This window comes from Phyllobates terribilis, unplaced genomic scaffold (genome assembly GCF_046119375.1).
Source record: "Phyllobates terribilis strain yellow unplaced genomic scaffold, ASM4611937v1 Scaffold_631__1_contigs__length_929446, whole genome shotgun sequence".
NCBI classification, from domain to species: Eukaryota; Metazoa; Chordata; class Amphibia; order Anura; family Dendrobatidae; genus Phyllobates; species Phyllobates terribilis.
Genome location: NW_027363391.1, coordinates 368,869 through 380,976, shown reverse-complemented (window position 1 = coordinate 380,976; position 12,108 = coordinate 368,869).

Genomic DNA, 12,108 nt, shown 5'->3' with positions numbered 1-12,108 from the left:
AGGGTGTCTTCTGGCTGGTAAGTCCTTCCTTCTGAGGTTACATGGGCCGCAGTCCCTGCACCACTTCTCTATGGCCCCTCTCATACCGACCCAGTAGAACCGCTCTCTCAGTAGGAACTCCAGTTTCTTCCAACCCGAAGTGTCCTGCTCTGTTATGGTAGGCCTCCAGGACCATTGCTGCATCTAGTCTCGGGACCACTACCTGCCAGGTCAGCTCGTGCGTCCGGTGGTTGACAAGCCTTCTGCACAGTTTACCTTTGTAGAGGAATAGCCTGCTTTTTTTCTTCCATAACTGCTTGGCTTCCTCTAGAGCGTCCGGGCCAGGGCTAGCGCCTGCCTGGGTCAACAGGTCTTTCACCAGGCGAATTGCAGGGTCACTATCTTGCGTTTCAGCCCAGCCGTGGTGGGGTAAGGAGTTGAACATGACGGTGGTTAGGTCTTTGTCTCTTACCCGGTGAGAATACTGAGTGGCCCCATACCGGTGGAACGCAGGGAGCTCTACTTCCTCCAGCTCCTCCGAGTCTTCTTCCCCTTCGGGTAGGTGGGGCATTCTCGATAGGGCATCTGCGTTGGCGTTGGTCCTGCCTGCCCGGTATTTGATTGTGAAGTCATAGTTCGATAGCCGGGCCATCCACTGCTGTTCCAGGGCACCAAGTCTTGCATTGTCCAGGTGTGTCAACGGGTTGTTGTCCGTGTACACGGTGAACTTTGCGGAGGCCAGGTAATGTTTAAACCATTCTGTGACGGCCCACACCACTGCCAAGAATTCTAGCTTGAAGGAGCTGTAATTCTCCGGGTTTCTTTCAGTGGGCCTCAGCTTCCGACTGGCGTACGCGATCACCCTTTCTCTGCCCTGTTGGTTCTGTGACAGTACGGCTCCCAGCCCCACATTACTGTCGTCTGTGTGGAGGATAAAAGGCTGGTCATAATCTGGGTAGGCCAGGATCTCATCCCCCGTGAGGGCCATCTTCAACTGGCGGAAGGACTCCTCTTCCGGCTTGTCCCACTTGAAGGGTGGCTTGTGACTTCTGGATTTAGACTGACCTATCAGGAGGTCCTGCATTGGAGCTGCCATCTTTGTGAACCCGGGGATGAACCTTCGGTAGTAGCCTACCAACCCGAGGAATTGCCTCACTTCTTTGATGTTAGAGGGGCTTGGCCAGCTCTGGATTACTGTAACCTTGTCAGGGTCGGCGGCTACTCCCTCTGCACTCACCACGTGTCCTAGGTACTGTACCTTCGGCTTTAACAGATGGCACTTGGAGGGTTTCACTTTCATGCCAAAGCCTGCCATGGCCTCAAACACCTCAGCCAGGTGCTTTAGATGGTCCTCGTAAGTCTTCGAATAGACAATCACGTCATCCAGGTAGAGTAGGACCGTCTCAAAGTTTTGGTGCCCTAGACAGCATTCCATCAGCCTCTGGAAGGTCCCGGGTGCATTGCAGAGCCTGAATGGCATACAGTTGAATTCACTTAATCCCATCGGGGTGGTGAAGGCGGCATTCTCCTTGTCAGCCTCTGCCACAGGAACCTGCCAGTACCCGCTAGTAAGGTCCTACGTAGAGAAGAAATTAGCTGATTATAGTGCGGCCAAAGACTCCTCTATTCTAGGCCTCGGGTATGCGTCTTTATGGGTGATACGATTGACTTGTCTATAGTCCACGCACATTCTCATGGTACCGTCTTTCTCTTTTTTTACCAGAACCAAGTGGGCTGCCCAGGGGTTACAGCTGTCTCTAATGACCCCGGATTCTTTAATTTCTCTCAGCATGCCCTTTGCGTTCTGATAGTGTGCGGGGGGTACAGGTCTGTATCTCTCTTTTATTGGTGGGTGGCTCCCCGTGGGGATGTGGTGTTCTACCCCTTTCACTCTGCCGAAGTCTAGCGGGTGCTTACTAAAGATTCTCTTGTACTCCTGAACCACCCGGTAGACTCCTTGTTTTTGGTGCAAGGGCTGTGGAGTCAGCACCCACGTGGAGTTTCTGGCACCAGTCCTCCTTGTGTTTCTGGGAGCCATTACCTTCCGCCTGGGGAGATGGAGGCAAGGGTTCCACGGCCCTGACAGCATTGTGTTCAACAGTATACAATTTGGCAAGTGTAGCGTACCGGGGCAAGTGTACTTCCCTTTCCCCGATGTTTAAGATCCGGACGGGCACCCTTCCATGGCGGACATCAACCACCCCCCAGGCTGTCAAAATGGTGGGCCTGCTGTCTGAGTACACTGGTTCTACCATGGCTTGGTAGTCTTTCCCTCTTAACCCGATTGCAGTCCGACACCAGATCATCATTTCACTTTTGGGAGGCATGGCAATGGGGAACGGGTCGCTCATCCTCACACTACCGATCTCACCACCAGACAGTTCTACCTGTTGCTGTCTCATCAGGGCTCTTATCTCCTTCTGGAGGACCCTCTGTTGGCTGGAGCTCACATTCATCGCCACCTGCTGCAAAATTACAATTACTTCTGAAAGAGACAATTTTCAATCACGTTAGTACCCAAGGTTATTTTAGGGTGACTTTCTCGACGATCAATGTCCACAATGATCACTCCCTGTGCCGGCAGTTCAACTTTACCAATCTTAACGGTCATCTCTCTGAACCCCACCTGCGGCACGGGCTGGCCATTGCTGGCGATGATGCTCAAGTCATTGTCTGGGTAGTGGGTTATGTCAGTGTCACTCCAATACTGCTTAAAAAGTACATAGGGGATGGTAGTTACTTGTGACCCGGTATCCAGCGGTACACTCATGGGGATACCGTCCAGCACTATGGGTAAAACTGTGCGTCCCCCCCATGTATTCATCACGCCAATTAGACGGGCCTAATGACCTTATGCCTGGGGGTTGGCCCTCTGCCCCAGGTCAGACCCATTTAAAGTACAGTACCTGGCTACGTGTCCCGGCTGGCTGCAACGGCGGCAAATCGGCTGTCCATCCTCAGTGTAACAGTCGGTGGGCCTCCCTCTGAACGACAGGATCCTCCTCTGTCGACGCCACTGGACATCCTCCGGACTTGAAGCCAGCTTGATTGGTCCTGACGAGTCCATCTGTAATGACTGTACGGTCCTGGTCAATGCAGCAACACTCTTTGTTAGTTCTTGGACCTGGTGGTGCAGGTTTGCTGGCGGGGATGGGTTTAGAGCCTGCACATCAGCCCCCACAAGGTCTGCGGGGTAGGGCGCCGCCCCCTGGTGGTAAGTGATGGCAGGGCGCCGGGAAACTACAGCGCCACCTGGTGCGGGTTCTCGGAGCACCCGGATGGCCCTATCTTTGAACTGTGCAAAAGTCAAATCGGGGTTCTGTAGGGCCATGAGGCGCAGCTGGGTTCTGTGGGCGCTGGACAGCAGACCTTCTATGAACTGCTCAGTCAATAATTTATCTGTATCCTGCACGCTGCCAGGGTCAGCTTGCTTGATTGCTCCCAAGGCTTCCTGTAAATTTAGGCCATAATCTCTGATGCTATCTTGAGCTCGCTGCTTACATCCATAGAACCACATTTTGATTTCTGCTGAGGTACGGGTATCAAAGGTGTCCCGTAGATGGGTCAGAACCCCCCTTACAGTCCTTTTCTCCTCAGCTGTGCAAGACTTTACCTCCCGCTGGGCCGCACCAGTTAACTGCCCTATCAGTATGCTTACTTTCTGTTCTTCTGTCAGGGGATAAACTTTAAACAGGCTATACAGTCTTTCTTTAAAGTCACCCAAGGTATGCGACTCGCCGGCATACTGTGGCAGCCAGGCTGCTCCGGGGATATAGGGCATGGAAAACGGCATCACAAGCTGCAGCAGCTACGCTGGTGGTAGAGGGTCCCTCCGCGTCCGACATCTTCCTCCCCCCTAGTTAACCGTGGCCTACCTTCCGGCGATCCTCTTCTGTACGCCGTGGCTCCGCTCGCGATGCTCTGGGCGAGGACCTTGCGTCGCACGGTGATGACGCCGGCGTCCGCTGGATCTCTTTCCAGGACCTTGCGCAGCGTCTCAGCGTAGGGCGGGGCTATAGGTCTTGCGCATTTTTGACGTCCATGCCCCTCTTCTTCCCGCGCGGCGTCCCGAAGATGGTGCCCGATGGCGGGAAACTGCAACGGATGGCGGGAAATGGCCCGAATGGCGGGAAACTTCACCCAGGTATGTATAAAGTCTTTTTCAGGCACACAATACCCGTTTGTGGCGGGTTGGTCACAATCCTGCCGACTACGCCAAAAAGCTGACTCACCCCCTGGGCTGTGGGATACCCGGAACCGGGCTTCTGTACGACGCTGGGGGTAGTAGTGGCAACCCGATTCCGTGGCTCAGGATGGTCAGACCAAATGTTGTGGCAGTCTATTTATAGATTTGTGAATGTCCGACTACACCACCCGTGGATTGCGGTCAGGGATAACCGCCGCTGCAAGGCAGACCGCTGAGGCTGGTGTTGGTGTGCAGCACAGGGGTAGGATAACTCCCCACGGGAAGAGTGTAGCCTCAGGGCAGTGTAGGTGAATGCTGGGGGTGATAGTGCAGGCCACAATAGTAAGAGTTCAGAGTCCGCTTCAAACAGTCCAGGGTCTTTATTGTAGGTGTTATTAATGACCCAACAGTAGTACAGGTTAGGAATGGGCCTGGGTGTCTGAGAGCATTCGGGCGAGCCCCACTGGTCAGGGTGAGTGTGTAGGCCTACCGTTCTCTCTATGCTCTTTCTGACTAGCCCCCTCTTTGTGGTGTAATAGCCCACGTCCCTGAGCTGGCCGTGTACTTCTCGCCTGTATGGCTTGCGACTCGGGCCTTGGGTACCTTTTGCTTTCTCCTCGCTGTACTGGTCCCTCTGTGTGGCGGAGCCTCCAGGCTTCTTAGGCCAAGGGACCTGCAATCCCTTGCGAGTTGGTTCTCTGCTGCTGGGCTTACAACCCTGACAGCTTCGGACTCCAATGTCCGGTTGTGTGATTCTCTCAGCCAGGAGCGGCTCTCATCGCCTCTGTCCCTGGCTTGCAGTTTCTCCTCTGCCTCACGGACTCCTCAGCTACAGCTGAACTGTCCCTTCTTCTCTGGGACTAGTCTCAGTCCTGAGCTAGGTCGTCCAGTTCTCTCTAACCCTACCCCCAGTTCCAGCTTTTATAGGGGCAGCCAGCTCCCCCTACTGGCCTAGGACAGGAGGTGCTGTATGCTAATTGTCCCTAACCAGGGAACCTCCCTCCTGCTCTCAGACACAGCCTTTAATATTTGTGGCATCCAGACCTGGGGTGACACATATACACACAACAAGCTTTATAGGAAAGTAATGTATATAACTGAAATTACGTGTAGAAGTGGGATTCCACTGATTCTGATCAGAAGGATGAGTGCTTTAATGCGGAAAGAGAGGTTAATTCCCCCACTGACTCAGTAAAAGCACATCCCATACATCGCAGGCGGATCATAGATACCCCTGTAGGTGCACAACAGAGAGATGTGTTGGAGGATTATAGTCAGCAAGAACTTAATGATCTTCATGATTGTTTTTCTCAAAAAGCCAATGAATCATTGATTACTTGGGAGGTAAGACTGTGGGAGATAGGGGCCCATGGAGTACAAGTGGATACAGTAGATGGTCCCAAGTTTGTGCAACTAAGTCATGATCCTGTAGTGAAGGAAGCGTTCTGTACACTGCGGATTCGGTTGCAACATTCGACTTGCAGTATACTGGATGTTGTGGCTATGGCATTACAGCCTAAAAATCCATCTGAAGCAGATTGGCCCCCTAATAAGAAGCCATGGTTTACATTAAAAGATTGTTCCCATAGGTTGAAGGAAGAGGTCATGAAAAAATGCTATTTCTGTAAGGACCTATGATGACTACATGGCAGTCCTAGTTAGTGTGTCTGTCAGAAATCGCATAATCAGGGCTGCTCCCCAGCTTATAAACATATAATGATGACCCTAATGGTAAACCAGACTGGGAAGACCATCTCCAACACCCTAGAGGCAATTCGGCAATTGGGTAATTTGGGAGATTGGGGCCCCAGGACTAGTGGTAATTTTGTTTCCGGAGAGCAGCGTAGAGAATCTAAAAACAATAACAATGGCTCCCGCATATCGCGCAAGGATATGTTTATTGCCTTGTTGAAAGATGAGGTTCCCAAAGAGGAAATTGATGGGATTGGTACTGACTAGTGATGAGCGTGCATGCTCGCTACTGCTCGGTGCTCCCCCGAGCATTTCACTGCTCGAGATGTGTGGCGCCCCTGAGGGTTCAGTCGCCACAGGGGTACTGCACCTCAGCTCGAAGTGTGGTATCTCCTCTTCCAGGTAAGGATGGAGCATTTCTCAGGACCCCACTTTACCACTCAACACTAAACCACTCCTGTCCAGTAGGGGGTCTAAATGCACCAGGGTGCTGCCCCAGCCCGGGATAGAGGAGATGGGGGGGGGGGAACCAAAGATGGGGGGAACCATGTAGTGGGTGAGGGTGGAGAACATACTTTTAGGAAACACTTATTCTTTCATATTTAATCTACGGCCATCTTAAGTTCAAGGTCTTTGATTGTGATATTCGTCTGTGATTGTGGTATTCGTCTGTGATTGTGGTCTTCTGCCAGAGTCCAGCAAAAGTCTGCAGCTGACTGAAGATACACGGTCCTCGTTCTCTGGCCTTGAGACGAGGAGCGGGTCTGAGTTAACCACTGTCTCTACCCGGTCAAGGTCCTGACCTAAGAAGGCCTGGAGGGGAGCAGGCAAAAGGATCCCAGGGGGGATACGGACGGAGCGGAGTGGCCACCTGTACTCTTTATTCTGGCCTAGTCAGAGGGATTCCTGCTGCAAGAGGGGTGACTGGCCCCCGATATCTGACTTTGTTACTTCACGTCTCAGTCAGAAAAGCCCGGAGGCTTAGTGGATCCCAGGGGGGATACGGACGGAGTGGCTTACGCCACCTGTATCTCTTACACTGCGTTTATCCAGTGGGACCCGGCCTTACACCTCGTTCTAACCACACACAGTCAGGAGAAGACTTAGTGGGAGAACTTACCAAGGAGAGGAACACACACCAGAGGGGTCTCGACAGGTGCTCCTGATCTACCTGGAAAGTGCTGGACCCACCATCCCGGTGGTCGCAGTACGCCGTGAGTAGCAGAGGGAAGCTTTTGCGGCTGAAGTTCATCTGAAAGTGAGTAAAAGCCCTGGATGACTTCACACACCGCCTCAGCCTGTTATTTCCTGCGCGGCACTGCACCCACCATTCCTTCTCACACTGCCCTGAGGCCTGCTCCGCCTGTGGGGAGCTGTCCCATCTTAGCAGCCCGTAACACCAGCCTCAGTGGACTGTAGCAGCGCTGGTGTCCATCACCGGAAACCGCAGGTGGCGTAGTCGAAATATCACTCTTACTTGAAAGGCCAATATTTTTATGTGACGGCCCTGGGCACGGAACGGTCCAGGCCACGACTGCCTCCCCCGCTACCCCTACACTGACCCGGCTCTGAGTAAACCCATATCCCAGGGAGGGCTGGAGCGTCGCAGATGCTCGGCGCTCGCCGAGTATTTCCGGGGGTTGCTTGGCGGGAACTCGGGTCTCCTCCCTGCATGTTTGGTGCTCTTTAGAGCGCCAAGCAACATGCAGGGATGGTCTGCCACACACTGTAATGCCGCAGCCATGTTGGTTGTGGCATTACAGTGATTGGCTGGCCGCACAGCGTCATCAGGTCTATATCAGACCTGGCGCCGCCATGCTCGTCACAGTCACTCCGGAATCAGACAGTGTAGGGAGAGCTGCTGCTAAGCTAGGGAGAGATTTGCTTGTTTCTAGTTAGTGTAGGTATGCCAGACTATATTAGAGACACATATTCATCTCAACTAACAGTCCTTCTGAGGACTAATCCAGCTGCAGAGATATCAGTGCTAGGCAGGCAGGCAGAGTATATAGCAGACTGCAGTGCACATAGCAAGAGGGTCCATTCCAGTTCTGTCTGCTGCTTTTCCAGATATTTCCAGAAAATAGCCCTAGGTATCGGGTCAGGAATATATATATTTTTATTTTAATCCTGATTATATACTTAAAAAGCAATCCAGAGAACACCATTTTTCATCGTCATTTGCTTGTTGGCACTGCAGAGTACAGCCAGGTCCTTTTCATATTACAGCGCTAAAAATGCAGCTATTTAAAACTGGTTTGTCCATCACACGGATCACATATAATTGCGCTCCAATTTGAGCCATTTGTAGTGAGCGTGGAAGATATTGTCGTCCATTTTAAATGGACAAGGCACGTGGCAAGAGACGGGGAACTGGACGTGATGGTGATGGTGCATGCAGAGGCCGAGGCCGTGGGCAAGCTGAAATTGTGCCACAACAAACACCCACTGCTTCTCGCTCGACCTTCCTGTCCCAATTAATAGGGGACCATAGAACACCACTATTGAACACAGAGCAGTGTGAAAAGGTTAGTGGTTGGATAGCAGATAATGCTTCCAGTCACTTAGCCACCACCACCACCACCACCCTGTCTTCCACACAGGTCAAGTCTCAGTAGCCGTGAGTCTGGACTGCATATTCCTCACCCTGATCCTCCCCTTCCTCCCACCATGCCGAGTGCCCAGAGACAACTGATCCCACACTTGGACACTCCGAAGAGCTGTTCACTTTTCCATTTATAGATTCGGGCCTCTTGCCTGGTCTACTTGAAGCGGGGCAAGAGAAGATCGCATTTAGCAATGCCCAAATATTTGAGCAGCCACGGTCATACGAAGGCGATGGTGGGAAAGTGTCACGAGAGGTGGACTATGAGACACAATTGCCAGAAAGTCAGGAGGAGGACCATTGTGCGGAGGTGGAAGACGAGGTGGTGGATGATATAGTAACTAACCCAACCTGGCAGGAGGACATGCAGAATGAGGACAGCAGCACACAGGGGGAGGAAGGAAGAGCACCCCAACAGGCATGAAGATGCACTGTGGTGGTCGCAAACAGAAGGCGAGAAAGAGTTCCCAGTAACACCAACTCGACGGACGTTGCCAGTGCAACTGTTAGGTCTTCTCGAGTCTAATTGATTTTTAAAGACTCTGCCGATAACCCCAAAAAGGCCATTTACACCACCTGCCAGGCCAGCATTAGGCCAGAATGATTAGGCACATGGCAGCAAAGCACCCGACTTTGTGGGCCGAACCCCAGGGTCCAGGAACAGTGTCTGCAGGTGACACCACTGCTTCTTCCGCTGTTTTGTGTGCAAGCCAATCCCCTGTCCATAGTGCATGCGAAGATGCCTCCTGCCCTGCACCTGTCGTTGCACAATCTCAAATAGCATCATCAGCAAGCACGTCCTTGTCCCAGCGCAGCATTCAGTTGTCCATACCCCAGTCCTTGGAACGCAAGCGCAAATACGCAGACAACGCCCCATAGGCCACACTACTAAATTTCCACATTTTGCGACTGCTTGCGCTCGAAATGTTGCCTTCTAGGCTCGTGGAGACGGAAGCTTTCCGCGACCTGATGGCAGCGACCATCCCTCGGTACTCGGTCCCCAGCCGCCACTATTTCTCCTGATGTGCCGTCCCTGCATTACACAACCACGTGTCCCACAACATTAGCCATGCCCTCAACAATGCAGTTACAGGGAAAGTCCACCTAACCAGGGACACGTGTACAAGTGTTTGTGGTTAGGGACGGTACATCTCGCTGACGGCACACTGGGTTAACATAGTGGAAGCCCAGTCGGACCTTGGGACGGAACACATCCTCCCGATGCCTAGGATTGCAGGCCCTAGGTCAATCAGGGTTGCCCCCCACAGTCTACAGCTCCTGCACCTCATCCTTCTCCTCCTTTTCAGCCTCAATCTCCGAAATGACCACATCAGTCACAAGCTGGAAGCACTGCCTCAGCCAAGCGGGCTGTGCTGAAGCTAATATGCTTAGGTGGCAAACCGCACAATGCTGAAAAGTTGTGGACAGCTCTGAAAAAGCAAGCAGATCTGTGTCTGACACTACTGAACCTACAGTCAGGCATGGTCATGTGTGACAATGGCCGGAACCTGGTGGCGGCTCTGAGGTGAGGCGAGCTCACACATGTACCATGCCTGGCCCATGTGTTTAACCTCGTGGTTCATCGGTTTCTCAAAACCTACCCAGAGCTGCCGGATCTGCTCATCAAAGTACGCCGCCTGTGTGCCCATTTTAGAAAGTAAGGTACAGCTTCCGCTGCCCTTACCGTGCTTCAGCAGCGTTTGCAGCTTCCGGCTCATCGACTGGTGTGTGATGTCTCCACGCGTTGGAACTCTACACTGCAGATGTTGGAAAGAATTTGTTAGCAGAAGAGGGCAGTTGTTCACTACCAGCATCAACAAGGCTGTATTCAGTTCAGACTCCACACAAGACCTCAGGGGTGGACATGGATAGCAGACATCTGTACCATCCTCCAAAATTTTGAGGATTCCACCAAGATGGTGAGCGGTGATGACGCCATAATTAGCGTCACCATCCCGCTTCTCTGTCTGCTGAAACGCTCTCTGCTCAGAAGCAAAGAGGATGAATTGCAGGCGGAGCACAATGAGATGGAGCAAGGAACCATACAGGATGATTACACACAGTCCAGCCTCATCTCATCCCAACGGGGATTGGGTGACAATGAGCAAGAGAAGGAGGAGGAAGAACAGGAGCTAGTTTCTTGCGCTATAGACGGTACTACCTGCACAACTGTCATACCGTCAGTTCAGCGTGGATGTCCTGAGGACAGGGAAGAGGAGGAGGAGAGCATGATCAGTCATCCTCTTGGTGAGGACACGGAAGTCTTGCCTGTTAGCAGTCTGGCACGCATGGCTGAGTTTGTGTTACGCTGCCTTTCCCGTGACCCTTGCGTTCTCCAAATTTTGGGTGACAGTCATTACTGGTTGATGACACTTCTAGACCCACGCTACAAGGAAAACATTATATCTCTTATTCCTGAGGCGGACAGGTCTACAAAAATGGGGCAGTACCAGAAGGCCCTTGTTGTGGAACTATTAAAAAAAATTCCCTTTTGAAAACGCTGGCAGCAGAGGTCACAGTTCATTGGACAACCAAGGAGTACAGCCGAGAGAGACACAACTCCAATCCAGCAGAGGCAGGGGAACACTGTCAAAGTTCTGGGAGAGTTTTCTCAGCCCCTCCCATTGCACAGGCCCTGAGGTGCGGGTTACTCTCACAAGGAGTGCAAAGTTTGGGAAGATGCTGAGGGAGTACCTTGCCGACTGTACCAATGTCCTCCATGATTCCTCTGTGCCTTATAATTATTGGATATCCAAGCTGGACACGTGGAATGAACTGACTCTCTACGCCTTGGAGGTCCTGGCCTGCCTGGCCGCTAGCATTTTATCAGAGAGGGTTTTTAGTGCCGCTGGTGAAATTACAACTGATAAGAGCATCCACCTGTCAACTGTAAAAGCTGACAGGCTGACTCTTATAAAAATGAACAAGGGCTGGATTGGGCCAGACTTCTTAACACCACCATGATAGCAGCGTAACATAAACTTAAATCCAGTGTCTTTTTTTGGGAGGTGTATTCCCATGCATCTTTTCACAGCCACACATGGGTATACGCTTCCTGATTTTGGATATTTGCTTCTGGTCTTCAATATGTTCATTTATACCCCCCAGGGGTAAATGTTTGTCAGCCCATACGCTTAGTGCATGGGCATTACAAGTATAGGAGACCCGCTCCTTTCTAATGGGAACATTTTTTTATGAGGCCCTCCTCCACATCTTTTCCAAGGTGCATTGGAGTGCCTCCAAATTTTTGGCGCCCTTGCATTCACTGCATAGGCCAACACAATGGGAGACCCACTTCCTATTAATAGGAACATTGTTTTCAGGAGGCCCTCTAACCTCCACGTCTCTTCCAAGGGACATTGGAGTGCCTCCCAATGTTTGGCAGCCCTTGCATTCACTGCATAGGCAAACAGCATGGGAGACCCACTTTCTAATAATGGGAACATTGTTTTCAGGAGGTCCTCCTCTAAGTCTCTTCAAAGGGGTACTGGGGTGCGTCCAAATTTTGTGCAGCCCTGCCACTCACTGCATACGCAATAATAGTATAGGAGACCCACTCTTTAGTAATGGGAACAACAAAGCACAGCCGGCTGATGGCTCTCTAAGAATGGTGAGGGCTGACTGCTGGCCCTTTAAGAATAGAAAA